Below are 21,134 nucleotides of genomic sequence, written 5' to 3' on the forward strand. Positions count from 1 at the left end.
TTACCTTGTTCCACGTTCAAGCCTTGTTTCAAGTATCAAGTTATTTCCTAGCCTCGCTCAAGTTTCATGGACTAAAGGACCTTGTCATCTCCCCTCACTTTGCTTGGCAAAGTGGGTGTTTCGGTTATTGGATTACAACTTTGGACCTTAATATTTCTTATTGGACATTGCTTTTTTGGACTATTTCTGACCTTTCCTGAAAGGTCTAATTCTGGACTATTTTCTACACTTGTTTTTATTAACTTTATATATTCCTTCAATAAAGATATTAGATAGATTCTGGCCTCTGTGTATGGTTATTGGTGCTCTGCAGCCTGGGTCGTGACAGTTTGACTCCGCCACCCTAAGCACCAATTAACCTCGGCCAGAATGTCTACCGGAGTCGTACCTGGGCCGAGCGGCCAGCCGATTACCTACACCATCGACAAGGAAGAGGTGGATCGTATCCGTGATAAGCTCAATGCACAGGACGGAGAAATAAGGGGTTTGAAGGAACGCGGAATTCGTCTTCCGGCCATGGCGTTGCCAACCAAGTTTACTGGAGAAGCTTCTAAGGTTCATGTCTTCCGTCGCCAATGTCAAGCTTATCTTGAGGCCCGTGCTGCCGAGTTTCCTCAAGAAGACATCAAAGTGGCATGGGTTTACAGTCTTCTAGACGGGCCAGCGGCCAACTGGGCGACGGCACTGTTCGACCAAGCCTCTCCACACCTAAGATCAGCGCAACACTTCTTGGACCACCTCAAGGAGACTTGGGGAATCGAGGACAATTTGGAGGCAGCCGGTCACAAACTCCGACGCCTTCTCCAAGGAGACAGACCTATGTCTCAGTATATAGCCGAGTTCCGAGTGCTGGCCCACAACACCGGCTGGAACGATGTAGCCCTCAGGGGACAATTCCGGGAGGGTCTCAACATTGAAATGCTGGAAGAAATCTCCAAGGTGGATCCTCCCCAGACCCTCGAGGCACTCATTGATCAATGTTTACGGGCTGAAGTCATGATTGCCAACAGGAAACAGTGGGTTCGAGGCCAGGGCAGTAGAGCCGGGGCAAAACCCCCCGCTCCCGCCAGCGTTCAGCCACGACCGGTGTGGAGACCCCCACCGCCAACCCCATACCCCAGAGGAGGCGAGGAGGTGCCGATGCAGTTGGGCAATGTGCGTCCCAGACTAGATGCCGCCGAGAAGGCCCGTCGTCAACGCTTAAACCTCTGCTGGTACTGCGGGAACGGGGGCCACTTCGCCAGAGAGTGCCCAGCCAAAGGGAAGCCTGCCGCCCGTCTTGCGGCGGCGTCCTCCACGGAGACGAAGGCGTCTGAGCCGACTGGCACACAGCCGGCGGGGGAAGCCAACGACCGGGTGTAGAGAGGCTCGCCAACCCGGTCAAAAAATCCATCCAAGAGCCGCCAACCGGGGTCCTGTTCCTTCTCGTGGTCACTTTATGGTCAGCAAAAAGGGGACCCGTCATGATCCACGCCATGATAGACTCTGGAGCTACCAACAATTTCATCGATAGAGAGTATGCCGACTCTCTGGGATTACAATATCATGATTTCAAGAATGCCCGTGTGGTGCAAGCCATAGACGGCCGCCCCCTCAAGACGGGCCCCGTAAGTCAGTGGTCGGAACCCACCAGGATGTGGATAAGGGAACATATGGAAGAGATTTCCTTCTTTGTTACCGAGGTCCCCCATTTCCCTGTGATTTTGGGAATTCCATGGCTGACTCTCCACGACCCTAACATCTCCTGGTCCAACAGAGAACTGCAGTTTGCTTCACCGTACTGCCAAAACCATTGCCTCGTAGCCAAGGTATGCCATGCCACAGACACCGAACCCATCATCACCTTGCCAAAGAAGTACTCCGAGTATTGGGATGTATTCAATGAGAAAGAAGCCGAAAAATTACCCCCACATAGACCTTATGACTGTGCCATTGACTTGGTGGAGGGGGCCCCGATCCCGCGAGGGCATCTCTACTCCCTGACTGAACCAGAGCAAGAAGCTCTCAGGGAATTCCTAGAGACAAACCTTCGCAAGGGATTCATCAGACCCTCTCAATCCCCAGCCGCCTCCCCAGTGATGTTTGTGAAGAAGAAGTCAGGGGAACTACGCTTGGTGGTGGACTACAGAGCATTGAACAATATCACCAAGCGGAACAGCTATCCCCTGCCCTTAATCTCGGATCTACTGGATCGGCTTCGAGGAGCCAAGGTTTACACCAAGCTGGATCTTCGGGGGGCTTACAACTTAGTTCGCATCAGGGAAGGGGACGAGTGGAAGACCGCCTTCCAGACCAAATTCGGATTATTTGAGTCCCGAGTTATGAATTTCGGTTTATGCGGAGCCCCCGCAACGTTCCAGCATTTTGTCAATGACATTTTTCAGGACTATCTAGACAGGTTCTTGATAATCTACCTGGACGATTTTTTGGTGTTTTCCAGATCACAATCAGAACATGAGAACCACGTCAAAATGGTGTTACAACGATTGCGGGATCATGGACTTTATGCCAAGCTGGAAAAATGCGCCTTTGATCTACAAGAGGTAGATTTCCTTGGTTACCGCATCTCGCCTCTAGGGCTTTCCATGGATCCAGCCAAGGTTTCAGCAGTATTGGAATGGCGGGCGCCAACTAACAAGAAAGAGGTGCAGCGTTTCTTGGGGTTCGCGAACTATTACCGCAAGTTCATTCCAGATTTTGCCCGCTGGTCCGACCCCATCACTAGCTGCATCTGTGGAAAGCAGCCTTTCCGCTGGACTGATCAAGCAGAGAAAGGGTTCCAGCAACTAAAGAAACTATTCACCTCCCAGCCAATTCTACAGCACCCAAATCCTGGAACCCCTTTTGTGGTGCAAGCGGACGCCTCTGATGTGGCAATTGGGGCTGTACTCTTACAACCGGTGGGAGATCACCTCCACCCCTGTGCCTTTTATTCTCGTCAACTAACCACACCAGAGAGGAATTACACCATTTGGGAAAAAGAACTACTGGCCATAAAGGCAGCCTTTGAAACTTGGAGACATTGGCTAGAAGGGGCCAAATTTCCCATTGAAGTCCACACTGATCATCGTAATCTAGAACATCTAAGAACTGCCCGCAAACTAAATCAGAGGCAGCAACGTTGGGCTTTATTCTTTGAACGTTTCAACTTCCAGATCCATTATGTGACTCCAGCCCAAACCAAGCAAGCAGACGCCCTGTCACGTAAACCGGAATACGCTGCAGGACGCAAGGAGACCTTTGAATCCCAACTGCTACAACCCGAGAACTTTGCCACGCTCACGGTGGGGAACACCAAATCCATTCCCATTGGTTCAACTTCCCCTACTCCAGGACCCATCTGTGCTCAAGAAATCAGGGCTAGTCAGCAAGCAGATGCCTGGGCGCAGGACCAACTTCGCCAAGGTCTGCATTTTCCCTTTTCGCTTAAAGATGGGCTGCTCTGCTATAGAAATCATGTTTATATCCCACCCGGACCGGGCAGGGAAAAAGCGCTTCGTCTGTGTCATGACTGCAAACCAGCAGGACACTTCGGACTATTTAAAACTATGCATTTGATCCTAAGGGATTTTTGGTGGCCCAAGATCCGCAAGGATGTGGAAAAATATGTCAACACCTGCCCAGTATGCCAGCGCTCCAAGATACGAAGGGAGAAGCCCTCAGGGCTTTTACACCCCCTTCCTACCCCATCTCGCCCATGGGAAATAATTTCCGCGGATTTCATCACTGACCTACCACCTTCCTGTGGATTCACCACGATCTTAGTGGTGGTGGACCTTTTCACCAAGTTAGCCCATTTCATTCCCTGCGAAGGCCTCCCCACGGCCAAAGAAACTGCGGATCTATTTCTTCAACATGTTTTCAGATTACATGGATTGCCCAAGAGTTTAGTCACAGACCGTGGATCTCAATTCACCTCTCGTTTTTGGAAGGCACTACAAAAACTATTGGGCATAGACTCTCGCTTATCTTCAGCTCATCATCCCCAAACAGATGGGCAAACGGAGCGCACCAATGCCACTTTGGAGCAGTATCTTCGCTGTTATGTAAACTACCAACAGGACAATTGGGCTTCTCTGTTACCACTGTCTGAGTTTGCCTACAACAATGGAGTTCAAGCTTCTACAAAAGAAACGCCGTTCTTTGCAAACTACGGCTTCCATCCACGTTTCTTCCCCCCTGTCATTGAAACTTCAGAAGTTCCCGCAGCAGAGGATTGGCTGCAGGAACTCACAGCGGTGCAACAACTTTTGCTCCAGCAACTGGACCAAGCCAAGGAGGACTATAAACGCCACGCTGACAAACATCGCCAGCCGGGCCCCGAAATCAAGGTAGGAGATCGGGTTTTCCTGTCCACTCGCTTTCTGCCCTCCCACCGCCCTTGCCGGAAGTTAGATGCCCGTTTCATTGGCCCCTATCCAGTGGTGGCGCAATTAAACCCCGTGACTTTCAAACTCCAACTTCCGCGTTCAATGCGCATTCACCCAGTGTTTCACCGTTCCCTGCTCCTTCCGGCGGATGGTGTACGACCTGATACAGACCAACCGGCCCCCCCTCCTGTTTTGATGAATGGGGAGGAGGAGTTCGAGGTTGAGGACATTTTGGATTCTCGCTTTCACCGCCGCCGCCTACAATATCTCATTGACTGGGTGGGTTTTGGCCCTGAGGAACGCTCTTGGGAAGACGCCTCCACAGTCCATGCTCCTGATCTAACCCGTCGCTTTCATCAGACCTATCCCACCAAACCGCGACCTCGCGCCTCAGGGAGAGGGCCCCAGTTTGGGAGGGGCCTTGAGGAGGGGGATAGTGTGATGACCCATGGGCCTTGTAGTCCTGCTCAGGACATTGTAATTCCTGATGAAGATGAAAACTTGGGTTTTTTACCTTCCCAGTCTGAACTGGATTCCTCTCAGCCAGATCTTTCCCAGGCAGATCTGGGAACCTTGCACCTGCAAGAAAGTTGTCTCCCAGAAGTATGTCAAACAAGCCCAGAGCCTACTTCTCCCGTGTTCTTGCGCCGGGAGTTTTGTAAACAACAGAGAAGTTTGGAATCAGCTTCGCGCAGGAGTGCGAGGATTGCAGCTAAGAATGTGGCCAATTAAGACTGCTTCTCGTGAGAATCTTTGGGGAGTCTCACATCTGGTCTCAGAGTTAGCTTTCGGTTCTGATTCCCAGAGAACTGCTTCGGCGGGAAAGTTAGACTCTATTTAGGTGTTTTACCCGCGTAGTAACTTCGCGGAGTCAATTCGTCAGCCTACGGAGCGAGTTGTGTCTGGACAGCGCACTCCGATTCAAGCCTCGCTCCTGCTCAAGCCTTGCCTTGCTATCCAGCCTTCGCCTTGCTTCCCAGCCTTTGTTTATCTACGGACCTTGCCTTGTTTCCCAGGATCAATCCTTGCCTTGTTCCACGGATTTTATCAAGTTATTCCACGGACCTTGTTCTTGTTCTTAGTTACCTTGTTCCACGTTCAAGCCTTGTTTCAAGTATCAAGTTATTTCCTAGCCTCGCTCAAGTTTCATGGACTAAAGGACCTTGTCATCTCCCCTCACTTTGCTTGGCAAAGTGGGTGTTTCGGTTATTGGATTACAACTTTGGACCTTAATATTTCTTATTGGACATTGCTTTTTTGGACTATTTCTGACCTTTCCTGAAAGGTCTAATTCTGGACTATTTTCTACACTTGTTTTTATTAACTTTATATATTCCTTCAATAAAGATATTAGATAGATTCTGGCCTCTGTGTATGGTTATTGGTGCTCTGCAGCCTGGGTCGTGACAGGCATCTGGAAAAATTCCGACTCTTGCTGAGCCGGCGAAAACCCCATGTTTTCATCTTCATCAGCCACGGTGGCACTGGGAGCAGGACTACAAGGCCCATGAGGCATTACATCGAGAGTTCTTGGAGAACAGGAGAAGTCCCAGCAGATAGGAGGAGGGCAAATGTGGCCCCTATCTTCAAGAAGGGAAAAAAGAATGAGCCAAACAATTACCGTCCGGTCAGCCTCACATCGATACCAGGCAAGATTCTGGAAAAGATAATTAAGGAAGTGGTCTGCGAACACTTAGAAACAAATGCGGTCATTGCTAATAGTCAACACGGATTTACCAAAAACAAGTCATGCTAGACTAATCTGATCTCTTTTTTTGATAGAGTTACGAGTTGGGACGATACAGGGAATGCTGTGGATGTAGCGTACCTAAATTTCAGTAAGGCCTTCGACAAAGTCCCCCACGACCTTCTGGCAAACAAACTAGTAAAATGTGGGCTAGACAAAACTACGGTTAGGTGGATCTGTAATTGGCTAAGCGAACGAACCCAAAGGGTGCTCACCAATGCGTCGTCTTCATCATGGAAAGAAGTCACGAGTGGAGTGCCGCAGGTCTCCGTCCTGGGCCCGGTTCTGTTCAACATCTTTATTAACGACTTAGACGAAGGGTTAGAAGGCACGATCATCAAGTTTGCAGACGACACCAAACTGGGAGGGATAGCTAACACTCCAGAAGACAGGAGCAGAATTCAAAATGATCTTGACAGACTAGAGAGATGGGCCGAAACTAACAAAATGAAGTTCCACAGGGACAAATGCAAGATACTTCACTTCGGCAGAAAAAATGGAAATCAAAGATACAGAATGGGGGACGCCTGGCTTGACAGCAGTGTGTGCGAAAATGACCTTGGAGTCCTCGTGGACAACAAGTTAAACATGAGCCAACAATGTGATGCGGCAGCTAAAAAAGCCAACGGGATTCTGGCCTGCATCAATAGGGGAATAGTGTCTAGATCCAGGGAAGTCATGCTACCCCTCTATTCTGCCTTGGTCAGACCACACCTGGAATACTGTTTCCAATTTTGGGCACCACAGTTGAAGGGAGATGTTGACAAGCTGGAAAGCGTCCAGAGGAGGGCGACTAAAATGATTAAGGGTCTGGAGAACAAGCCCTATGAGGAGTGACTTAAAGAGCTGGGCATGTTTAGCCTGCAGAAGAGAAGGCTGAGAGGAGACATGATAGCCATGTACAAATACGTGAAGGGAAGTCATAGGGAGGAGGGAGCAAGCTTATTTTCTGCTGCCCTGCAGACTAGGACACGGAACAATGGCTTCAAACTACAGGAAAGGAGATTCCACCTGAACATCAGGAAGAACTTCCTCACTGTGAGAGCTGTTCGACAGTGGAACTCTCTCCCCCGGACTGTGGTGGAGGCTCCTTCTTTGGAGGCTTTTAAGCAAAGGCTGGATGGCCATCTGTCGGGGGTGCTTTGAATGTGATTTCCTGCTTCTTAGCGAGGGGTTGGACTAGATGGCCCATGAGGTCTCTTCCAACTCTACTATTCTATGATTCTATGATTTCAGGGCCTGTACTCTGGTGCCAGAAATCAAGGATGCTGACATCACAGACTGATAAGGCATCTGCAGGGGAGTGTATATAAGGGAGTCTAGGTGGGCCGACCAGCAATCTTGGCTTTATGCGTGTCAAGGTATCTTACAGTAAAGTTCTCAGTGATAACAGAGTGAGTCTCTTGTGTTCATTTGGGAGTGGCTGGAGTGAGCTGACAGACGGATGCTCTGGGCCTGGAAATTAAACAAACATCTAAAGCCATTACCGACCCTGTCTTTAAGCGGGTCCAGGCAAAAGCCTCTCCAGCCACCCTGCTGCCTTTTCTTCCTTACTTGCTGGATGTAATCCAAACATCCTGGAAGATGCTGTTGTCAATACTGGTGACCTCGAAGTGGATAGAAGCATGATACTGAACTGACGACACTTTGCTTGAGCGGCTGAAACACCACCCTGATCCAAACTTGGTGGTGGTCAAGGCAACCCAATCCTCCAGTCAGCAATCTAATATGCCAAGTGATCGAGAGGGCAAACGATTGGACGCATTGGGTCAAAATCTTTACTCTGGAGCCCTGCTCTTCTGCAGGATGGCAAACTATTGGGCCTGCATGGGGGCTTACCAACAGATATTGTGGGAAAAGCCCAGCCCTTCTTCACCAAACTGTCTGATGGGGATCAGTCAGTCCTGAAGACTCTACGACAAGGGGCTGGCTCATCATGGCGAAGCACACGGGTAACACCGCTGGTAAGATGATTGCTCACGCTGTTGCCATTCATCGCCACTCTTGGCTCAGATCCTCCGGTCTCTCCACCTCATTGAGGAAAGTCATAGAAGACCTTCCCTTCAACGCCTTGGGTCTCTTTAATGCCAGTACCAACGATAAACTTAAGTCCAATCAAGACTTTAAGATATTGGCTGCAAAATGTGAGGTGCAACAATCCCATGCCCAGAGGACCTTCTGGTACCACCAACTGTTCCATCGCTATTCTCCCCAGCCCTTCCTCCCCTCTAGCAAACCTCTCCCTTTCCCATCACCTTTGTGGAGCAGGAACTGAGGATCATGTGCCCAGGGCTACCTTTTATGCCCTGTGAGGGGGTGGGGGGTGGAGTTACTGCCAAAGTTTGAAAGATTCAGCTTGGAAGAGCTTCCGTTGAAGCCTGTGCACGCGCAGTTATCTCCACTAGTGTGAATTCAGAGTACCACTCGAGGAAACATGGTTACAAGTAAGCAACCTGTCCGTTTGATCTTACTTTTTAAAAAGTTCTGGATCATAAAAATAAATGCACAAGCATAAGAATGTCAATTCAACAGAAATGTTATGATCCAGATTTTCAAGTGTGACTAATGATTTATTTAATAAAAGCCATGGAATTTCAAGGAGCCCTAGTGACTAAATTGTTTGCTTGCTTTTCTGTACTTTAGAATTTCTATGTCTGTTTTTGATGGCCTGATAGCATTTTTAACTTTTGTATACTGTAAATTTTCAGTTATTTCTGTTTTAATTTCTATCAGCTGCACTAAATCCTAAACTGTGGAAAAGGTGGATTATCATCCTCAATCATCCCCTGCATGCCATACCACCTGAAAAGCTTTCTGCCATCTGAGAAGTAGGAGAAAAGGAAAACACTAACCACATATTTTGTCATCGACAAAATAAAGTTATTTGAGAGGGAACCTGCAGTTGCAATTCTAAGGCCTAGGTTAGCAGCAATGTTTATGTTTATATTGTAAACACAATCTCTTTCGACTAAGCAATTAGTCCTGCCTACATACTTTGAAAACAGGCATCCATTAGAAGAAAAATATTAATTGCATCAAATAACATAACTTTTGACCTCGATCCTGCAAAGCACATAATGTCCTTGCTGCAAATGACAAACTGGCATTTGCAGCAAGGATTGATACCCAAATTTTGGTTCTTGGTTTCTTGTCTAATGAGCAGGAGAGAAACTAATGTAGCAAATCCTCCGTTTCTGGGACTCCAGAAATACATAAACAGAGTGTTACCCTCAGGCCATGGAAAATATCTTTAGAATTCAAGGACAGTTGAAAATTGATGTGGGTGTTTCTTGGACCAAGAGAAAAAATGTATTCAGGATTTCAGAAAAAACATAATGACCAACAGTAGAACAATATATGTATACAATGTTTTTATCTTGAATACTTAAAGCCATCCCATAGCTCCTTGCCAACAGAAAGTGAAATGTACATTTGTCTTCCTCTGACTTGTCAGATCAAGAGGGCACAACTTGGCTTGATCTCATCGTTTCCACCTCTCTAAATATGTGCATATGGGAATTTCAGGTAGAAACTTGCTGCCACTCACTCGCTGTCCTATCTGAGGCATCATCTACACTGCACTATAATGAGGTATAGGGGGTGTATTATTTTGAGGCATCCAAATGACACATCATAATAATGCAGTTCAACCCAGAACAAACCTGGAAATCCAGGTTTATTCTGGGTTAAAAAAAATCTCCAAAGATTACCTTTCAGTAAGGTCTGGATCTTTGCAAGTGTGGAATGTGTGGAGACTGCCCTCAGGATGCCCACCTGTACAGTTATCCCTCGCTACTTCGCGGTTCACTTTTTGTGCCCTTGCTGTTTTGTGGGTTTTTTTTTGTGGTCCAAGGCACTCTCAGAATGCCTTGGACCTTAATGCTATCCAATCAAAAGCAGTATCTATCTACCAAACTAACCAATTAAACAACACAAAGCAACTCACAGAGGACTAGGCTAGCTTTCGCACATGTGCTCTTGCCCCGCCCCCTCTTCTGGGAAGACTTAACTGGCTCCCTGGGAATCCTGGGAGTTACAGGTTTACAGCCTTCTCTGCCAAATTGCTACGTGCCTCACCAAACTAAAACAACTACAGTGCAAAACGGGCTTGTGAAGGAGAGAAAGGCAACCTAACTACTAAAATAAGGTATAAATATTAAAATAGTGCCCCTACTTCATGGATTTTCACTTATTGTGAGTGGTCCTGGAATGTAACCCCCGCAATAAGTGAGGGAACACTGTAATCCCAGAAGCATTCCACACAGTGATCCTACCTTTACAGGCTTAGGCAGCCCATGGAGGACAGATCCTTCCCCCCCTTGCCCCCTTTCCTGCCTTAAAAACATTTTAAATAGGCTCCTTACTGAGCCTGGAGAGTTCCCTTTGCTTTGTGACACGTCTAAATGATGCAACAGATCTTTCGAGAGAGGAGGGGAGAATTCCTACTTGAAATCTCAGTGTGTCATTTAGAGGTGCCATGGAGGAAAGGGAACCCTCCAGGATGTGTACGGAGCCTATTTTTAAAGGTAAAAAAGAGATGAGGGAGAGTAGGGGGCTAGGGGCCATACACCGCACAAGTGAGAATGTGGCTACCCCTTGCAAGAAAGGCACAGTTTTCACCCTCTGTGTAGGTGGCAAATGTGCAAGAAACTAAATATTTAAATTCCTGTCCCCAGCACATTTTCTGCAGTGTGGAAGCACCCCGAGTCTGGTCATCCTAAAGCACAGGGTAGAAAGGAGGAAGCCCTAATGTTTTTCACATGATTTAGCAATTTCTTTAAAATAATATTTTTACAGAAAAAACAAAAATTCAATTTATGTCTCAAAGGAGGGCCTAAGGGATATGACAATGTCTGATATTGGTCCTGACTGTAGGCATGGTTTGAAACTAATTATTTGTTGAAAAATGTCAAAAACTCTCCATATCCCCCTACATGACCTTCCAAAATAAAATTTGGAAATAACACCCTTGCTTTATTTCAAAGAAAGGAAGTGACAAAACTACTTCAGGGATTCCTTTCCTAAGGAAATCCTAATTCATGAGGTTGCTGTGAGTTGACAGGTGACTTGAAGGCCACACAAACAAACATAAGTGACAAGCAGATCTTTCTCATATGTTCATTGCTTTGCTCTTTGCAAGCAGACTTAGAAAAAGGATGAACCCACCCAAAATGCCATTTCTTCTTTTTCTCTCTGCTGGTTTTGTCTTCTGTACAGCTATTATATATTATTAAGTTGCAAACGCCTTACAGCTAAAAAACAGCAGGAGGGGGCAGGCTTAAACTGGCAAAAAGCAAGGAAGTCAGGCTAGCTGTGTGAGTCTGAAGCTGCTTTTGAGTCTCTGCATGCACAGAAAATGTGGCATGTAAGGGCAAGAAAAAACACCCTGGGTTTGAATGTCCTTCTGCTTGAATCAGAAAAGAGCTGCAACCCGCATTAAACCCTCAGCTTCCTGGCAGAGCATTATTGATGTCAGACATTTGAGATGCGCATCAAGCGGCATTCAGTGTTAGAATTGTTGCTGATTGCAGATTTTTTCCTTTTCGAAAACAATTTAACTCGTTAACTATTCTTGGACGCCAATCACTGTAATGCTATTAAAGTTCTTGACAGAGTTTATATTTTGCCCCCTCTCCCAAAATGGGGTAAGTCATTAAATTTATGTACCCAAAAAGTAGCATAAAATGTTAGTCAGAAGTATTCCTGGTGGAAGTAGAAAATGTTTTGCAGCAGACTCATCTCCCACCAGGCTCTTGAAAGACTTAATAAAAGTATGCTAAAATCAAAAGCATGCTGAATGTCTAGAAACAATCTGATTTATGGCAATTTTGGAGAAAGCAGGAGTAAATGTGATGTAGTGGTTTGTGAGCTGGGTTACATAGACACTTTATCTCAAGGCCAATCTGGAGTTTCAAATTCTGGATCGGCCTCGGGATAGTTTTTAACATCCACCCGCAGGCTGCTGCAGAGGTGGGAAGGAGTTCTGGCCACCTTTACTGTCTTCTTCCCGTTATTGTTGGCCGAGGTGCCATAGCAATGTAGGAGAAGGGAGTGGTGAAATGAGGAATCTCCCCTTCCTGCCTTCCTGCCTTCCTGCCTTCCTGCCTTCCTGCCTTCCTGCCTTTCCTGCCGCCTTCCTGCCTTCCTGCCTTCCTGCCTTGCCTTGTTCCTTGGCCAGTGTCACTCCAGGCAACCAGCAACAGATGCTACTCATGCCACATTCAGTGGCTGCCACTACGTCAGTGGTTCCCAACCTTTGGTCCTCCAGATGTTTGGACTTCAGCTCCCACAGTTCCTAATAGCTGGTTAAGCTGGCTGGGATTTCTGGGAGTTGAAGTCCAAAACACCTGGAGGACCAAAGGTTGGGAACCACTGCACTACGTCAAACAAGAGAAGGGACATTTACTGCCATCCCATGTTCCCAGGCTTCATGAGCCCAGGGAATATGGAATGGCCATGCAAATAGTTGCAGCTGGTTCCATCTCAGAACCAGCCCAACTGTTTACATGGGCCCAACGTTGTAGTTTGCTTCAGATTCTTTGGGGAAAATTGGAGCAATTCACAACTTTTAAAATGCAGTTCAAGGCATCATGCTGCTGCCACGAAATTGATTTACCCCTTTTGGATAAAGGGTCAGTGCAGATGTGCCATATGACTCTGGAGGCCAGGGTTTATACCTCTGGTTAGTGGTCAGTCATGAAACCTATTGGGTGACTTTGGACAAATCATCCCCTCTCAGGCCCCATCAACACAGTCCTAAAATGTGGGTTGGGAAATGGATTAGCCTGAGATGTTTAGATCTAGGCTAATCCATTTAAACCTGAAGTAGACTTGATTTTTCAGATTTAAAAAATACCTCAAAACATGGTCCGGACCTTTGGAGGTATGGGGCTCGTGGAAACAGACACCTGATCTATCCATGATCCCAGCTATGTTTCCACAGCCATCCTGGGAGAAATGAAGAGCTGGAGAGGGGGAGGCTGGTAATGCCCCTTGGCTAGCCAAATTGCCTCTACAGCAGTGGTTCTCAACCTGGGGTCCCCAGATATTTTTGGCCTTCAACTCCCATAAATCCTAACAGTTGATAAACTGGCTGGGATTTCTGGGAGTTGTAGGCCAAAAACATCTGGGGACCCCAGGTTGAGAACCACTGCTCTACAGTAACTAAAACCGACATTTTAAATTTCAGTTTCACTTGCTTTTTAGGTTTCTGTGGAAGCGGCCTCAGTCAGGCAATGAATGACAAATCTCTTTAGAGAATCATAGAATTGATAGCGGAGACCCCCGCTTTTAAGCACATCTGACTTACCGCGGGGAGTTCCACAGATCCGGATCGCCAGCGGAGTGGGAAAGTGTTCTGACCGCAACAAATTATTATTAAATTATTTTCATTATTTTCCCCCAGCCCTAACATTGTAACTAATCCCTAAATAAAAGTATCCTTTCTTTTAACTTGAAATTCTCTCAAGTGGTTATTTTGTATCCCTTTTCTGACTCCTCTTCTGCATGGAAAACCTCTCTCCTTTCCTCCACTAACCCAACCGCCATTCAAACTCTGGCGGGGAGCCTCCCGGGCTCTCCCTGCCATTGAGTAACATGGCGGACGGAACAATTTGACCCATAACTTCATCGAAAATACTCCAAGCATGCCTATCTTTTATATGTAACACTTTTGGAGGCTCCTGGTTCCGGGACAACCAACAGCACCAGAATCGGTCCAGTTTAAAACTTCGGATCAGCTGACTGTCAAAAAGCCAGTTCTGATTGCTCCTTCCCAGCCACAGCCGCTCCTCGGCCTTCACGGCTGGCAGGTTGCCTCTGCAAAAACATGGGTTTTTCTCCAGGGGTGCTGGTGGTGGACTGCCATCCCCCCTGGGAGAGAAATGTAGTTTCTTCAAGGACCAGCTGTGATCTCCATGACGGCAAGGGCTCCCGGACGAACGTCTTCTGTTCATTCATTCATTTTTATGAATGACCGGATTCTTCATTCATATACTTACCTACAGTTCCATGGATTGCTGGGCTCCCAAGGACAGAAATCAGCTTGAATTCTTTCACTTTATTATTTTTATGAACTCCCAGGTGCCTGAGCTGCTTATGAACTTTTCATGAACTATGAACCACATGTCTATGAACTTCCTCTATTGTCTATGAACTCTATACATGAACTTTGATTATATTATTGCTGTTACACCCCCACACACTGAATTCCCCAAATACTCTACATGAACTTCCCCTCGGTGAATGTATGGCATATCTTAGATATTATTTTAATTGTTACTTTAGATATCATTCCCCGGTATATTTTAATCAATGAAGACATAGCCTGAACTCTAGTTGACTCCGAAAATTCCCGCCTTCCCTCACCCTATATTCTGGGCTTCACACACAAAAAAGGATAAACTGTCACCATAAAATTTAATCTATTTTGCATCTGCATGGCCCATAGCGAGAGATTGAGCCACCCCAGATCGGAGCAGTCCGGAGCGGGTGATTAAATCTCATATGGTAATGTTGACCACTAACTCACCTGGACCCCTGGGGAGCCATAGGAAGCCCCCCCCCCCCCGCTGGTCCTGCCGCCATAACCCCATATTATCAATATTTGCTGTTGTCAGAGTTTTATATTATTTGGGTCATTTCTTATGTGGAAATGAATAAGTGTTTGCAAGAATCATGTCCCATCTATGTTTGACCAGCAGCAATTAAGACACCTGCTTTAGACTGAGGGCTATTAATAGAGATTGAGTAAGTCTTATGGTGTTGTTGTGGTGTTGTGTTGGTGTTGTTGGAGAGAGGAGTGAAGGTGAATATGAAGATGCTGTGATGGTGGCAAAGATGGTATTGCTGCTGAAAAGCTACTGAAGGAGAACCGAAGAGAGGTTTGAAGAGGTTTGAAGACAGAGAGTCCAGAAACCAGAAAGGTTAAAGCTTGAAGATAAGAAAGCTTTGTTTTTGCTGCTGATAAAAGCAAAGGACTGTGTTTTGTATGTTTTGTTTATATAAATCTTTCTTTACCAAAGGACAGTTTGTTTTGGGGTTTTTCTCCTTGGACGAGGGTGCAATTTCCGCAGAAGGGGTTGAGAGTTTGGAACCCAATTTGCTAGCTGCGACAGCTGTCACCTCCGCCACACCTTAGGTGTTCATGAACTGTGTACGTGCGTAAAACCCCAGACATTCCAAATGGCTCTATTCAAAACAGCAATAATCTTAGATTATCTTAGAAGGCGCTAGCCTCAGGTAGTCACTTTGCATAAGATATCTCCAACGATTCATTTACCAAAATCCATTGTCTAGCTGACTCCCGCCTCCCTCAACCTGATTGGCCCTGACAGAGACGAAGGTTGTTCCTCATTGGCCAAGGCGCAGGGTGGGAAACCAAGCTCCCGCCTAGTGCGGCGCCCTCGACCTATCAGCAGCCAGATGGGCGGAGGGACGGGGCGGGAAATTCAAACAGACTTCAAACTTGGAAATGTATAAAATGGCTTTATTTTCACTGTAATGTTACATCTTGCATGTCGAACTATCGTGGCTTGATGTCCTTTTCAGCTGAATCGCTTTAATAAAACGCTTTGACGGTTTTTTTCCTTCAACTTGGCAGAGCCTTTTCCTTTCGGTCTCAGGTAAATTATATTCTGGGTTATTTTCTACTTTTCGGTCGGCTCGCCAAGGTTCGTTCCCTCATCTGAGAGACGGATCGGATCTCCCTCACAGGGTTGATCCCTACTAAATCGCGGTCGATAACAGAATCATAGAGTTTGAAGAGACCGCATGTGCCATCCAGTCCAACCCCCTGCCATGAAGGAAAAGCAAAAGCAAAATACCCCTTTGTTTAAAAGCCTCTAAGGAAGGAGCTTCCACCATACTCCGAGGCAGAAATTTCCACTGCTGAACAGCTCTTATAATCAGGAAGTTCTTCCTAATGTTCAAGTGGAATATCCTTTTCTTGCAAAATGAACCCATTGCTCCAAGTCCTACTCTCCAGGGCAGCAGAAAACAAAACTGCTCCCTCTTCTTTATTATATTCTTTCATATATTTAAACATGGCTTACACGTCTCCTCTCAACCTTCTCTTCTGCAGGCTAAACAGACCCAGCTCCTTAAGACGCGACTCATAAGGCATGGTTTCCAGATCTTTGATCATTTTAGTCACCCTCCCCTGGACACATTCCAGCTTGTCAATATCTCTTGAATTGTGGTGTCCAGAATTGGACACAGTATTCTAAGTGAGGTCTGACTGAAGCAGAATAGAGGAAATGAGTACTTCCCTTGACCTAGACCAGTGGTTCTCAATCTGGGGTCCCCAGATTTTTTTGGCCTTCAACTCCCAGAAATCCTAACAGCTGGTAAACTGGCTGGGATTTCTTGGAGTTGTAGGCCAAAAACATCTGGGGACCTCAGGTTGAAAACCACTGACCTAGACCATAATTTCTCAAACTGTACTCCTCCAGATGTTTTGGACTTCAGCTCCTAACAACTGATAAGATGGGTGGGATTTCTGGGAGCTGAAGTCCCAAACATCTGGAGAAGCACAGTTTGAAAAACACTGATCTAGACACTATACTCCTTTTGATGCAGGGAAGTAATGGTGCCAATAAAATCCCATGATAGGTTTGCCTTAGGATTGTTATAGATTGTAAATTACTTGAAGACATGCAACAACAACATGATGATTGTTGACACAATCCACATCCACTTCTTAATTCCCTTATATATATATATTAAATTTTAATAGTTATAGAACACCCTACCAAGACTGGCTCTGTTTTGAGAAGCCAGTTAAAACAGTGTTGTTTTGCATGGCCTTTCGTGGATTGCTGTGAATTTTTCGGGCTATATGGCCATATTTCAGTAGCATTATCTTCTGATATTTTGCTGCATCTGTGGCAAGCATCCTCAGAGGTTTGTTTAGAGGTCCTTTGGAAATGAGGCAAGTGGAGTGTATATATATCTGTGGAATATCTAGGGTGGGAAAAAGAACCCTTGTCTGTTTGAAGGAAGTGTGAATGTTGCAATTAGCAAGCTTGATTAGCATTGAGTAGCCTTGCAGCTGCAAAGTCAATCAGTGAGGTAGCCTGGCTGTTGTGCCTGGAGACATCTTTTGTTTAGGAGGTGTTAACTGGCACTTGACTGTTTGCTGTCTGGAATTCCCCTGTTTCCGAGTGGTGTTTTTTACTTACTGTATTGATTTTGGTGTTTTTAAAATAATGACAACCAAATTTTGTTCATTTTCATGGTTTTCTCCTTTCTGTTGAAATTGTTCACGTGCTTGTAGATTTCAATGGCTTCTCTGTGTAGTATGATATGATGGTTGACAGAGTGGCCCAGCATTTCTGTGTTCTCAAATAATATGCTGTGTCCAGGTTGGTTCTCTGGTTGTATGACTCTGCAGTGCTTTCCATGTTCTTTGATTCATGTTTGGGTGCTGCGTTTGGTGATCCCTATGTAGGCTTGTCCACAGCTACATGGTCTAAAATAGACTCATCAGTGGTTAGTTAGGGGTTCCCTCTTATCCTTTAAGAATGCTACTGGAACATGGCCATAGAGCCCGAAAAACTCAGAGCAACCCAGTGATTCTGGCCATGAAAGCCTTTGACAACACATGGCCTATAGTGTTTGAAATTGTTCTGTGTGATTTAAATATTTTATCATCCGGTATGAAAATCTTAAAATTTCTCCACAGTGATGAAGATTTGACAAAATATTTTAGCCAAACTGACACTGTGATGTTTTGTTGTGACATCAACTGATTGTTTTGTGCTCTCAGATGCAACCATGATCCAACAGAATGGTGATTGTTTATTGACTCATCTTTCATAGAATCATAGAATAATAGAGTTGGAAGAGATCACATGGGCCATCTAGTCCAACCCCCTGCCAATTGGGTGCTGTAAGTGACGAACATGGTGAATGGTTTCATCAGAACATTGCTAAGATGGAGAAATGGTATCAGGGAAAGTGTTGGGTGACTATTGTTGGACTCTTGTCTGCAAAGCATCAGACAGTGATTACAAATAAAAATCTGAGGCAAAACATTTTTAGTGTTGTTTCCTGATGATGCCATCACTGTCATAGTGTATGCTGCTATTAACATGCAATACTTAGGATGTATCGCCTTTTTCTCAAAAAATAATAAATACATAGTTATGTTCAGTATGTTAAAATCTACTTGGTTCACCTAATATTGTGGAGGAAACAAAGCATTCCCCAAAATTTGTTGATTTTATTTATTGATTTATTTTCTTTAGTTATAATCCACCTTTCTCCCTGTGGGGACTCAAGGCGGTTAACACTCCAAACTAGGGAAATTTAAAAGGTGCAACACAAAAGTTAAAAAGCAATTAAAAATCAAATAAATAGTAGCAGTAGATATACTAAAATGGCATTTAAAACTCATAGTGAAATTAATAGCAAAGAAAGCAGAATGTTGTAGTAAAATTCAATATTTTGATATGCAATCACCTTATATTAGTGGTTCTCAACTAGCAGAGAAAAAAATTCCAGTCACCTTGACCAGCGGTTAAGAATGCCTGGTGGGTTGGGTTTCAGATTATACTTTTTTAAAAAAACCCTTGAATTGATTTTTTAAAAGGTCATAAATATTTTCAACATGTTGTCCCTTTTCCATCAAAATAGGCTTTCTCATTTCTAATCCCTGAGGAGACCTTCACAATCAACCTGGGAGAGGAAAAAATTAAACAGACAATATAGACATTCAGAACCTTCAAGACTACCTTCTCTACTTATCAAGAAAAACTTGCTTGCAATCATAGTAATCAAGACAGTGTGAAACCGTGGGACTTCCCTTCTGATTTGGTGTTTTCTAGATTTGACAAGATCCTTCAGAGGTTGCGGTACATTAAGGCAATGTATAGTAATATTAGTGCTTAAGAATTTTGAATGCTTGATCTCAGGGCTTGGGCCTGAGTCTCCAGTTTTCATAGGTCATCTCCTGGTGGGGAACGAAGTGCAAATTCTCTGATTTTGCTGGGTTCACAAAGTGTTTTGTGCAAATCTTTAGCATGGATAATCACATAAACACTTGGTATTGTTTTGAGAGGTATAAACACTTTATATGTGACATGTTTTAATATCACTAAAACACTAGGGTGGGCACTGAGTTCTTAATTAAACATGTTTTTCACTCAAAGGAGATATTTACATCAGCTATTGACTTCCTCAAGTTAGAAAAAATTGAATTTGGGGGCTTGAGAGGAAAGATTCTCAGCAAGGAGATTCACTATATGAATGAAGAGTTTCATGAAAGCTGGAAGGCACTCCAAGAAAGTAAATATGACCCACTGGACTATGAAAACCAGGTAAATATTTATCTACAGGAAAAAAGGCAATTCAGAGAGTCTGAAGAAATGGAGAGTCACAAAAGTTCTCCACTTCACCCAACACTGTATTAAAGAACACAATCCCTTATTTCACTTTGCAACCCTATGCCCAATTGGACACAAATGCAAATCATGATCTGCATGTATAGATACATGATTTATCTGAACTAATGCTTGGATAGGCATGATCATTTTGACCTGGCTAGGCTTTGGTTTGAAATAAATTAATTAATGGTGCTGTCTAACTGAATGATTGCAACTGCAAACTGAAATTAAAAGCTCATATTTCCTATGCAGGAATTTCTGTCTGACTACACAAGATACATTCAGCAGATTAATGAGTTTGATAACCAATTGGGAACAATACTAAATCTTGCCTTTCAGGAGCCAAAGGGATCGGAATCAGATTTTAAGGTAAGAATTTTAAGGATCTATTGGATACAGACTAAATTGTGATGCAGTCCCATTTTACTCAACGGGTCAGAAGCCTATTCATTTCAGTAGAACAAAAGCATACCTGAGTCTGGACCCAGCCTTATATCTATATCACTCCAACAGTCCTAATTAGAGTGAACTCATTAAGAGCACTGAAACTTGCGTAATAAGTCCTATTCATTTCAATTGGTAATTCTTGCTAAGACTGACATTGCATTTATCTATTTAGATCTAGCTGTGAGTTGAGTGTGTATGTGTAAAGGTCTATATTTTAACCTTAAGGCATCACATACTTGAGTGTATGATATGGCCATATTTATTATATGGCTAGTTAATTGTAACTAGCACAATTAATTTAATTGGCCCCTACCGGGAGCAATGATAGGTGCTTGAAGAAGGCACTCCAAATTCTGTCCTTGAGCCTTCAAATATATCATATATTTATAGCCCTGCATTGCATTCAATACTGTTTTAAAAGTTCTTTTTATTTTCTACCCGTACTGAGCAATTCTTCTCTGTATCTTTCTTCCCCTCTCCTGCTATGCACAGTTGATATGGGAAATAAATTTCAAAGGTGAGAGTTAGGATTCATGTAGAATTTTATTTTCTGTTCTTTTGTAGTGTTATTTGGCTACAGGAATTAGTTCTGGGCATACATAGATACCACTTTTGACTACTATGATATTAGAACTCTATGTTACATCATCATTATCCCCATTTTGCAGAGAGAAAACTGAGAATGGGAAAAAAGATTATCATCCAGATACCTACAGAATTTCTGTATCCAAATGTAGCATCCTGTCCACATCGAGACGGTATATACATTTTTTTCCAGATAGTCAGAGACAAAAGCAAGTGTAGCCATTATATTTTTAGTGATGAAGTAAAAGCCTATGCTATTCACGAGTTGTGCGAATTTAGCCACACAAATACCATTAGTGCCAATAGGGGTTATTTAAGTGGCAGTTGTATGGTAAGAACTTTTGCAAAACCTTTGAAAATCTAAATGCAAGTAACAATCTGTAGAGTGGGGGAAAACCAAATATAAAGTATCAGAGGATAGCAACTGCATGAGAAAATTAGGAAAACATCTCACAAAATGGAAAAGCTGATGGAAAAGAAAGATGGATGGGAGGAAAGGTTATGGCTGAATCGCCGAGTTAGGTAAGACTCTGAAAGAGAATTCATAGGGTTTCAGAAAATACAATTTCATCAAAAGCCAAAGGAAAATGAAAAGGAAGA

At 44.5% G+C, this 21,134-nt stretch overlaps 1 long non-coding RNA gene across 4 annotated transcripts in view; it reads left to right on the plus strand.

Moving 5' to 3' along the window:
• The window catches only part of LOC103277490 (dynein beta chain, ciliary), a 35,165-nt gene extending 14,605 nt beyond the window's left edge, over positions 1-20,560 (plus strand). For 3 of the 4 annotated variants that reach the window (XR_010001151.1, XR_010001154.1, XR_010001152.1), the window contains one exon: positions 13,324-20,560. This is a non-coding gene — a long non-coding RNA (dynein beta chain, ciliary). The remainder of the gene's footprint in view (positions 1-13,323) is intronic. The other variant, XR_010001153.1, reaches the window with a different exon arrangement.
• The last annotated feature ends 574 nt before the right edge of the window (positions 20,561-21,134 follow it).

Source organism: Anolis carolinensis, chromosome 1 (assembly GCF_035594765.1).
Source record: "Anolis carolinensis isolate JA03-04 chromosome 1, rAnoCar3.1.pri, whole genome shotgun sequence".
Classification (NCBI taxonomy): Eukaryota; Metazoa; Chordata; class Lepidosauria; order Squamata; family Dactyloidae; genus Anolis; species Anolis carolinensis.